The 12,012-nt window shown below is 35.6% G+C and overlaps 2 protein-coding genes across 2 annotated transcripts in view; one reads left to right on the top strand and one right to left on the bottom strand.

Moving 5' to 3' along the window:
* Window positions 1-12,012, top strand: part of LOC107981889 — a 1,212,633-nt gene that overhangs the window by 350,686 nt on the left and 849,935 nt on the right. The window contains exon 5 of the mRNA XM_031924057.2: window positions 4,733-4,852. The gene's annotated coding sequence lies outside the window, so the exon portion shown is untranslated. The remainder of the gene's footprint in view (window positions 1-4,732; window positions 4,853-12,012) is intronic.
* Window positions 1-12,012, bottom strand: part of LOC100679390 (pleckstrin homology domain-containing family J member 1) — a 152,474-nt gene that overhangs the window by 33,062 nt on the left and 107,400 nt on the right. The window lies entirely within an intron of this gene.

Genomic DNA, 12,012 nt, shown 5'->3' with positions numbered 1-12,012 from the left:
ATGGCATATTACCGACGAAGGGATCGGAAGTAGCTCCGAATTAGACGGAGCAGGGAGAAATTTAGTTTATTGTTTAAGGTTAGGATATTATATCAGAAATTTAGTTATTATTTAAGTTTAGGTTATTATAAAATTGTAATAAGCGAATTTGTAGAATTTTGTTCAGATGTTAATTATAAATTGCGACCAAACAAACCGTTATTGTAGACTCAGCCGAAAAAAAAATTACTAGAATCTAGGAACTCTTATGCGCACAGACCTTAAGTCTCTAGACAACCGCTATAGAAAACCCGAAAGCATCGCGCCGGACACGATCAAAAACAAATCGGCGAATAAGCGGGAAATTTTTTTGTATAGAATTAAGCGAATCACGACTCGAGAGGTTTTCGTCCGCATAAATAAAATGTAAACACGCGGAATTTCGAGAATATCTCACGAATTCGCACAAAGATAGATCGCAAGCATATAAATAGAAGCGATAAAGGGTACGCCGGCAGTAAAATGGAAAATTTCGATATCAAAACGCTGGACGAGATCCTCGCGCTCCTAGAGGCCGACCTCCCGGCAAGCGGATTGGAGTATATCCCTGGCGAACCATCGTCAAGGACGACCTATACTTAAACACCAATCGCGCCACAATCGCAACTACCGACGGAAATCGCGCCAACGCCGTTGCCGGGCCAAACACTAAAACCAACAGATGAGGTTTCACAACTGACAAGAGGCAAACCGCGGATCGTTAGCGATGTCGTGCTGCACCTCAAAACGAGGCCGGCGGCGCACAAACTTGCCGCACAACCGACCGTGGCACGCGCGCGACGAAGAACGTCCGGAAAAACTTGCCGGAGAAAATAAAATACAACGGTGGTAGCCACCATCGACCTAACGACGCCCCCACCATCACCATCTGCGTCCACTCCGCCTCCGCCAACATGGCTGTCGTTGCGACCGCCCACTCTGCAAGACGACACGCCTCCACTGCCACCACGCGACTCAACTTCGGGCCTTCCGCGTCGTCTGGTGCGCTTACCGGACAGTCACGACGTCGCCGTGCCAATCAACGTGAAAAAAGTACGTCGTACGGTACGGCGGCATAAAACGCATTCTCCGTCTGATACTGGCGACGGGAGAAGTGCAACATGTAGGAGAGGCCAGAAGCACAGTCGAAAGTTTTTTTAGTTTTTCTTCTCTCTCTCTCTCTCTCTCTCTCTCTCTCTCTCTCTCTCTCTCTCTCTCTCTCTCTCTCTCTCTCGTAGTTCGTTCCCTTGATTTTGATAACGCGAAGTTTTTCTAACATAAAATTTCACGCTCCGAAATGAGGGGGAGATGTGACGAAACTGGTTTTCCGAATCTACACTATATTAAAATGTTATATTTGGTCAATTTTGTAAAAACCCTTCAAAACTTGTAAAAAGAAAACAATTAAATCTATTTTACGGTAGAAATGTTCTTTGAACTTTAAACATTCAAGTAATCGAAAAAAATATCATATGTATCAAATTTCAAATAGTTTTTACCAGTGAAAGAATTTGAAATATGTCCGTCCGTCCGTCCGGATTTTTTTTGCATTTATTCCAGAAAACGTGATGTATTTTATAAGCGAAAAACTATTAATTATATAGACAGGTACATATGATAAAAATATACATTCATACCAAAAAACATTTCTAACATTTGGTCACGGTAGGATTGAAAGCTGTGACAAGAATTAAAATAAAAATTATATTTGGTCGAGATCAAAAGAATACTGCAAATAATTTGTATGCAAATTTATTTTATCTATTTAAACAATTTTAAAAATCAACTTTTTGCATGTTCTTGAACGCACACGGAGCGTGCGTAATAGTGCATTTTATACAAATTATATCGTAATATATTTAAAATACTGTCTTATTTAATAATTTAAGTAAGTATAAAATAAAATAATAATAAAATGAATTTATCTTTATATGAGGAAATAAAATATGATTTTATATAAAATTACATAATTTTCCATACTTATATTGATCCTCAGCGGAACAAAAATTCTGCACATAACAGTTTCCATCTGCAGATTTTAGGCTAAAACAAAAGATAACTGAACAAAACAGGAATGTTCAGCAGAAGAATGTCGGAATTAATACAAAGTCAACGGTTACTTACAAGTATTATTACTTTTTTTTCAGTTTTTTTTTTTTAGTTTACTGCGGATGGTACCTGATTTCAACAGTTTTCAATAGTTACGTTAATTAGATTCTATTATCAAGTAGCGTGGTAGCACCACGAAGACGAGTTTAAGAAGCAAACGAAGCCGCGGCTACTATTTACTTCTATGTTGAGGTTCGCATTTTTTATTACAAAGGAATAAATGTATTTCTTTCTTGTCTCTTATATATTTTAACTTATATCATGTTTTATTATGCCTAACTATGATTTTCAACAAAAATATTGATAAAAATTACTTTGATATAAAACACGAGTGTGTTATTCACAAAATGCTCAAATCAAATCAAGAAATGTTAGGACCGTGAAGTTGGCCGCACAGCTATACACAGATGGATATTGCTTTCTCATCAGTTTTCCGCATACTCTCTCACATGTAGTTTTTAGTGTCTAGGTGTAGAAATAATTCGAAGGCGGTGTCTAAGTGTACGGGGTGGCCGATGACGATGTTCAGGTGGTTCGCACCGTGGATTTTGGTGTCTGGGTGTAAAAATCATTTGAACGCGGTGTTTAGGTTTACAGGGTGTCCGATGACGAAGTCTAGGTAGTGCGCTTCGTGGTATTTGGTGTCTAGGTAAATGAATCATACGGGGACAGCGTCTAGGTGTACAGGGTGGCCGATGTCGAGGTCTAGGTACTTTGCACTGGGTTTTGGTGTCTAGGTGTACAAATCATTCGAGGGTGGTGTATCAGAAGAATCAGTGATTTCATGTTAGTGATAAAAAAACCGTAGTCAAAAGGTACTAAAGATGCTTATATTTTATTTTTAGGAGAAATATAAAATACTTAAAAAAAATTACTAAAAAGGACTGAAATTTTAAAAAAGTTAACTTTGAAAGAAGTAAAAGGTAAGGCGAGTTTAATATATTGCGCAACAAAATAACAGATAAAAAAGAGATAAATCAACTAAAGTCCAGTTTATTATATTTAATTATAATGAAGCTGCAAATTTTTTTTGGTCAATAAAGGGCTTACTTAACTTAAAGTTACTACGTAACTTGCCATGACCGTTTCATTGTACTTGTGGTGTTTTTATGACGTTCTAATACATAAAAGGAAAATTTTAGTTGTTCACTAATAAACAAAATGAAACGGTCATAGCAAGTTACGTAATAAGTATCTTAAAAGTTTTTGTAACTGATTAGTATATAACTTGACTTTAAGTTAAGTAAGCCCTTTAGTAACCAAAAAAAATTTGTTTGCTTAATTATGATTAAATATAATGAACTGGACTTTGGTTGATTTATCTCAGTTCTTTTTATCTGTTATTTCTTTACGGAACATGTCAAACTCGCCTTACCTTTTACTTTTTAGAAAGTTAATTTTTTTGATGTTATTAAAGGCGTGTTTTTAAAAAAGTTAAGAAAAATGTGTAGAAATCCGAAGATAGCTGTTTTGATTGGGAACAAACTAGTGAACGTAGAAGACAGCAATTATAAAATTAAGAAAACTGTTTTAAACCGTGAAAAAACTATTATCACTTATTATTAGTTATTGTCTGTTGTTTTCCTTTTTTATTTATTTTCTAAATTGTAAAATTTTACACCCGAAAAAATCCAACTGAAGAATTTAGCAAACTAAATAAAACTGAAGACAACAAAAGATTACTGTCATCTGATATCATCTGATATCAGATTACTGTTTTTTTTAGTTGTTTTCATTTTTCTTTCGTTAGGGATTTAAGATATCGTTATCATTTAATATAAAAGTAAATATGGAATTATGTATTACATTTTAGTACAGACTATCAATGTTATGATTGTTATAATCTCACAATTTACATTATATTATAACTGTAAATAAAAAAAATCTTTAATTAATCTTATTTTATTGCTTCCTCCTAGAGGAAGCTTTGTAATAGTAAAATTTTGAGTTTCTTCAAAATTTGTGGAAAATACTTTTTAGTGTGTTAGAAGTTCAAATCAAGTGTCTTTAGAAAATGCCCGTATGGATGTGTGTGTGTGTGTCGATGTGTGTGTGTATATCGTAATATTTCTGGAACTAATTTGTCAATAACAATAAAATTTGACACATATATTTTTGGATTCTGAATTTGGGAAAAACAGTTAATTTTTTTCTTATCTATATTTTTTTATGGCCATTTTTTGATTGTTGAAAAACACTATTTTTCGTTTTTTCAATCATCCTATTGTTACAAACAATTCAGCTATAATGCATTTGAAAAAGAATAAAATTACCTACTTTTTCTTGTTTGGTGCTTGGGATCGATTGCTTTGTTCGGTAGATAAAATGAAAAAGGGGATTTTTAAAAAAAATGAGTTATTTTGTGCCTCGAAAGCACTCGGTAAGCGATAATTTCCAAATTCTTAATTTGTAATGTAGTAAATACCGTATTGTTTATTTGGTTTTATATTTTCATTTAGAAATTTTAACAATTGTGTCTCATCCTTATTAATCTTTACGATATACTGAATCTTGAGCTTATCTTCATTTATTTTTACACCGTAATCCCTTTCTGATTTTATTATAATACTGTAATTAAATGTATGAATATTTTTGTCTGTTATAGGCAATGAAAATACTGAATCTTCCTCAGCAGTGTGGGCCGTTTCCAGATCGTCGCTGATGTCTTTGTCCACTTCCTCGATTCGGTGTGCTGTTATATCTGAGGCTTGGGGAACCATTTCAAGTGAGTCGTTACCCTTTTCTTGATTATTAATTTCTATTCTGCTCAGGGCGTCAGCCACATAATTTTCACATCCTTTTTTGTATTTAATATCGTAGTTATATTCTTCCAATTTTATTGTCCATCGAATCAAATGTGAATTTGGTGTTTTTAATGACCAGAACCAAGTAAGCGGCTCATGATCTGTTTCGATTGTAAATTTTTTCCCGTATATGTATAAGGCCACTGCTCAAGGAAATTCATTGGAGTGGAGTTTTGGGTTAGAAATCAACACTTGTATGATGTAGTATAAACAACTGTTTTAAACAATATGTACAAATTAGTAAAGGCTAAAAATATTACAGTAAACGTATAGACTTAAGACTAACCTGAATCTATACAATTGCCGATAGCAAACCTTTTAGTATATCAGTTTCAATAACCTCACTTATAACGATCCTAACGGCTCGGAGTCTTATTACATACTGGCTCTCACTCACATGTCAACAAGTAACAAAGCCAAGCTTGGTAACCCATTAAGCTTACATCCCCCCATTCAATGACCGAAGGTGCACTCCATCGGAGTAAGGAACAAGCTTACTAGCATGAAAAATATTTGACTCATTTTTTCTAAATCTACCATCTAACAAAAACATTACATCAGAAATTTTCTCTTTGATTTTAAAAGGACCTACTCTAATTGGATCTATTTTATCTTTATTCAATTTATTAGCGCTTTGTACATAAACTAAATCTCCTACCTTATAATCTATCTATTTTACATTTTTATCATAATATTCTTCATTCTGATTGTGAATTTCTTTTGATTTCCTAAAAGCTATTTTTCTACTGTCTTCCAAATTTGTCAAATTGTTGTCATTTAATTCATCGGGTAAGAATGAGTTGTTTAGTCCTGTCAGCAAATAATTAGGAGTAAATCTAGTTGAACTGTGAATTGTATTGTTATAATCCTTTACACATTCCTCTGCTACCTGAGGCCATGATTTATTTCTATTCTCGTAAATTTTACATCGTATTCTGTTTACCAAAGTCTGATTTGTCCTTTCATTTAATCCATTAGAAAACGCACAATCCACTGCTGTAAACACCAATGCTATCTTCTTTTTATTTAATTATTGCTTAAACTGTGCTGAATTTATACCAGGATATTGATCTGTTAACACCAATTTAATACTTCCATCATTTTCTACTTTCTTAATTAAATTTATAAAAACATTTGCAACTTGGGTTTTTGAAGTTATTACGTAAGCAAATCTTGTAAAATGATCCACCACCAAATGTAGATATTTCTTTTTACTTTTATTACCTTTGAAACCTCCTATTGTGTCTAGGGACACTATTTCAAGAGGTTCCTTTGCTGAACCAAGTTGAGATAAAGGTGCTTTAAAACAACCTATTCTTGATTTATTTTTAATGCAAGTTTCACAAGATCTACAAGTTAACCTTATGTGCTTATACATATTTTTAAAATAAAATGTTTGCCCAAAGGTTAGAATTAACTGTTTTGTGCCTATATGACCCTGATCAACATGTACATCTCTGATAAGAGATTTTCCAAATTCTTCAGTAATCCATATTTTCTCTCTATCATTTAAAATTTTATAAATTATATCATCTTTAATAATGCATTTTTCATCAACTTTTAACAATTTTTGATTTTCTTTGATATCGTTTAGTTTCAATAAATTTGAAGTTTTGATCGTAGAATCATTATCTGTATCCTCATGTGATTTCAAAACCGGATTTCTAGACAAACAATCAGCTTCAATATTATCTTTACCAGGATTATATACAATTTCAAAATTAAATTGTGAGATGTAATTCAAAATCTGCAATAGTTCCACATCATTACTTTTTTTTTATATTAAATTTTTCCAATGGTCTATGGTCCGTAAATACAATAAATTTTTTTCCTATCAAATGGAATTGCCAATATAAAATGGCCTCTTTAATAGCTAAACATTCTATAAAAATAGCTTTCTTCTTTTTCTGAGCCTCTGTCAACTTTCTAGAAAAGAAAAACACCGACTTCAAAGAATTATCTTCTTGTGGCTGCTTCAATATTGCTCCAACTCCTTCAACACTTGCATCAGTAAAGATGAATATTGGTGCCTCTGGATCAAAAATTGCCAAGGCAGGTGATGTACATAAATAATCTTTTGTCGAGTTAAAACTATTCTTACACTCTTCAGACCATTCGAATAACACATTTTTCCTCAACAAATTTCTCAAAGGATCCAGTAAAGCAGCATGATTTGGTATAAACTCTAAATAAAAATTAATCTTACCTAAGAACTGTCTAACTTGTTTTTTTTTTGTTTTAGGTGTAGGAAACTTCTTGATAGCCACTAAATTATCATTCAGTGGTTTAATTATATTGTTTCCAATTTCGTGACCCAAATACGTTATCTTTTCTTGAGCAATTTGACATTTATTTTTATTTAATTTAAAGCCTTGTTCATATATTGTTTGCAGTACTCGCTCTACATGCTCTACATGCTCTTCATAATTCTTAGAAAACACCAATATATCATCTATATAATTTACTGTAAAAGGATCTAGTTTATATTTTCTTATCACACCTGCTAAAACTCTTTGAAAAATAGCAGGAGCAGTTTTCAAACCAAAAGGCAAACAGTTCCACTGCCAGTTTCTATGATGAGTCACAAAAGCCAACTTATATCTATCCTTTTTACGTATCGGAATCGACCAAAACGCCGAATTTATATCCAATTTTGAAAAAAACTTACAGTTTCTGACATGTACACTAAGATCATCTATCTTTGGAAAAGGTTGACTTTCTGGAACTACTATTTTGTTCAACCCTGTAAGATCAACGCACAAGCGTGATTTTTTTTCTTCTTTCTTGAAAACCATGGTTACAGGAGCTGCAAAAGAACTGCTTGACTCCTCTATTACGCCCGCTTTTAACAACTCACTCACTTGTTTCTCAATTTCTAGTTTGTCTTCAAAAGAGCATTTATACGGTTTCATTGAAATATATCTATTTTCTGTCAGTTTCACTGTGGCTTCGTAATCTTTTACTGTTCCTATATCAAACTTTGACTTAGCAAAAATTATCTCATATTTTTTAATAATATTCTCCATTTTATTAGTATTTAATTCACTAATATTATTTTGCTTATCAAAATTTGTTTTTTCTTGTTTCTGTGATATAATCAGATTTTCATTTTGACAAAGCTTGAATTTTTTTATTAAATCTAATCCTAATAGAAATTCACAATCGATTACACCTTCTTTAACAATGAAAAACTGAAAATTCTCTTCTAAATTACAAATTCTAATCCTCAATATTACAACGCCTTCCGTTTTCGCCATTCTAAGCTAAGCCCTTAATAGTATCTCTCCCACTTGTTATTTGTTTAATATTTCTTTTATCATTCAAAAATGCACTACTAACCAAAGAAATATTGGAACCAGAATCATATAGACCAATTGCTGGACATCCGTTTGCAAAAATCTTTACTTTAATAAGTGGGAGAACTATTCGTTTTTTGCCTCTTCATGACTTGCTACTATTTCCTGTATTTCATTATGATTTGTAATCTTAATGTTTTCATTTTTTAATTGTTTAATTTTCCTATCTTTATTGCGGCATACACTTTCTAAATGAAATCTATTTTTAAAACCTAAATTATCACAAATACTACATGGTCTTTTTTCACTTCCAATTCTCTTGTTGAAATTATCATTTTTCGAGTCGTTGATTTTACCTAATTGTTTTAATTTCGCCATTAAATTTTCTATATTTATAATAACTTTCCTATCTAACTTATTTTGGATAAAATTTGGTAAGCTAATCACAATCATGCTTATCTGTGTGTTTATAGACAAGCTGTCATCCACTTCTAACAATAATTTTCTTTTCTTTAACGCATATTCAAATAACGAACCATTATAAAACTTAAAATTATAGGCATACGATATGTCTGTCCAGGACTGTGCAGAGAAAGTGTCAATATATGCATTATTCCATGCCTCCCAATTTAACAAAGAGTTTTGCTTTACAAATACATTATACCAATCTAATGCAGATTTTTCTAAAAATAATCTTAATACTTCAGCATATTTATTTTGGGCAATTCCCATTCTATCACACTCCTGCACAAATAACCTTATCCAAACACTCGCATTTATATTTTCACCGTTAAACTTTGCAATCACTATATCCTTTACGTTATTAAATAGCAAGTCCTACGAGCTAGGATCACTATATCTGTTTATTAGGAGATTTTTACGTTCGTTCCATGTTGCTGGATTTTCGCGACTATTAAATTCAAAGCTTCTCCGCGAATTCTTGATTTAATTAACGCAAATAATGCTGTATTTAACGCTTCTTCCGTAGTGATTAAATTTTCAACAAATTTCTCGCTTGTTTGGAGAAAGTGAGGGAGGAGCTTTGTTCCTCCTTCATAAATTGGTATCGCGTCGCGCAATATAGTTAATCTCAATTCAAATTGCTCTACTGAGATTTGATTTGTGGCTTGATTCTGAGCCATTTTTCTTTCAGATAAGTCGTATTTAAGGATAGAGTAAAAATAGGAGAATAAGGAATTTCAAAGACTTACTTTCTTCTTTGATGATTCCAGGTGAATCTCTGCTTGAAGGTCTCTGCTGGTGCGGTTCGACTAGGCCGAGCGCTGGGTTGGCTGCCCGTAAGACGCGAAGAGAGGCTAGGGTACGTTGCGCGCGGTTTAGGTAAGAGCACCGGGACGGCGCAAGTGAGAGTGGCGCATACGCCCTGCGTGGCTGTATTGCGCGGAAGGCACGTAAACCACCACGTTGTAAGGAACGACTGGGTGAAATATAGAGAATATTCTAGATAATAAAGAGTTGTTCTTTTTTCCTTTCTCCCCACGTTCCTCTAAACGTATGGCGACTGCGGCGAATCCGCAATATAATAAATAAATTTGGGTGCATTGAGGCGCAAGGAGTCGCGCACCTGTGCTGGGATGCGAAGCGTTACAGAATGTAATTTTGAACCGAGTCTCTATCAGAACGCAACTGAGCGAGCGTTAGCGAGTGAAGTGACCATAGCTAGTATCATGATAAAAAGGTAAAATAAGAGCAAAAATAATTAAATAAATAAATAGATACACAAACAATTAAGCTAAGAGAAACCCTATGAACGCTGAAGTCTTCGATTGATGGTAGCACAATACTCCCGTAGACAATGCATAAAGCATATTTTTGTATGCAGCTATCGTAGGTCATGTAGAGGCTTGTTCCACCTGGCCACCCCTACTCTAAATGAGTGCTTGTAGCAATCGATGGCGCTGGTCTTTAGCATGATGTCGTATTTGCGAGCGCTGCCGGAGTGATAATTTATCATGCAGACAAGAAGACGTGGAAGTACTGAGCACTGTTGCTAAGAGGGATTGGGCTATATAATCTCGTCCTCCGCTGTATGAGAGGACGTCGTACTTGATGTACATCGGTGTAATATGGTTAGACTTCTTGATTCCCTCCACAAAACGCAAAGCAGCGTTGAGGCATCTCTCCAGCTTAACAGTCAGCTCCTTAGACAGGCCGTCAAATAATGAAGCGCAGTAATCAAAATAGGGGAAGATCAGATTCTTTACTAAAGCTAGCTTCGTACTACGCGGAAGGAAGTAGCCACATCTGCGTAATCTACCGAGTCAGGCAAAGCATTTGTTGCAAGTTGAAATGCACTTCTGTCTCCAAGTCAAACAACTGTCGAGGGTGACGCCAAGAAGCTTGAGCGATTCGCTGGGGGTGATGACTTGGACATCTACAGAGATAGATGGTAGATTCTGGGCTGTCATCCTGTTGTCAAAACCGCGTAAACCAAACGTGATAGCTTTCGTTTTAGCGCTATTAACACGGAGTCCATTAGCTGTCGCCTAAGCAGAGATGTTAACCAGTATCTGGTTTGCCTCCAGGACAAGGTTCCTAGCATCTTAGATTTTTCTTTGAACATAGAAGCAAAAATCGTCGGTGTAGAGATGTTATTTGCTGCTATTGCATACCTCGAGTAGATCGTTGATGTATAGCGTAAAAAGTAGTGAGCCCAGAAGTGAGTCTTACGAAACCCCACATAGTCTAGGGAGCGGATTAGACATCTCTCCCGAGCTGCCCTTGACGTTCCAAGTGCGACCAGATAGGAAAGAGTGTACCCAGTCGCACGCCGAGTTGGAAAAACCGAACGCTTGCAGTTTGTTCACGAGCAGTCGGATATTGACTAAGTCAAATGCTCGTGATTGGTCCACTAAGACGAGCAGGGTGATCTTTTTTTCATCGATGCCCTGGAGAATGTCATCGGCTACCGCAACCAAAGCCGAATATACTATACCCCTTGTACCCGATGTACTATACCCCTTGCGGAAGCCTGACTGAAAGGGATTAAGAAGATCTCTGCTCGATAAAATACATTGATTTTCTTGCAAGCTATAAACTCCAGAATCTTGGACGGTGCACATAGTAGGCTGATAGGCCTGAAGTCATCCATGTCTAACAGTTGAGTTATTTTTGGCAGTGGCAACATAATCGCACGCTTCCAAAAAAGCGAAAAGATGCCTGTTTAAAATAATGTGTCGAAGATGTTAATGAGTGCGGGCATAATATGCAGGAGACACTGCTTGAGAAATTTCAGCGGAAAAGCATCAGGACCCAGCGCGTTAGACCGAGTCGCACGAAACGCTTCCAATTCCTCTTCTTCTTTCTTCCTCTACGTGTCCAAAATCAAATAGATTGTCTATATCCCTGTGCGCGTTGTACAAAACAGGTGGCGCGTCGGAGCCGATAAAATGCTGATTAAAGTCTTCGGGCGTGGCGATGAGATCGCAATTAAAGCGTGCACTAGTTTTGAGGCCCATTTCTTCGATATGCTTTTACATTTCTTTTGCGCTGCGACAGCTGGTAAGTTTCGCATGGTAGAAATTGTGCTTCGCATTGCGTATCTCTAATTTTACTCTATTATGCAAGAGATTGTATTCTATGTGGTTTGTCTGTACCTATTCCTCCGAAGATCCTTATGTGCTGTCACGGACGAGCTCCAGGCTCTCCGGCGACGGCTCGGGTCGCCGCTGCCGATGGCGCAGGCAATGCACCGTCAGCAGAGAACCGCGGACTCGGAGAGTTCGCACGGGCAAAGGTGCATCGGGTTGCACCATCGCGCGTGC

The sequence above is a fragment of the Nasonia vitripennis genome (assembly GCF_009193385.2).
Source record: "Nasonia vitripennis strain AsymCx chromosome 2 unlocalized genomic scaffold, Nvit_psr_1.1 chr2_random0004, whole genome shotgun sequence".
In the NCBI taxonomy this organism is placed as follows: domain Eukaryota; kingdom Metazoa; phylum Arthropoda; class Insecta; order Hymenoptera; family Pteromalidae; genus Nasonia; species Nasonia vitripennis.
The sequence above is the reverse complement of the archived record's forward strand: the minus strand, read 5'-3'. Positions and strand labels throughout refer to the sequence as shown.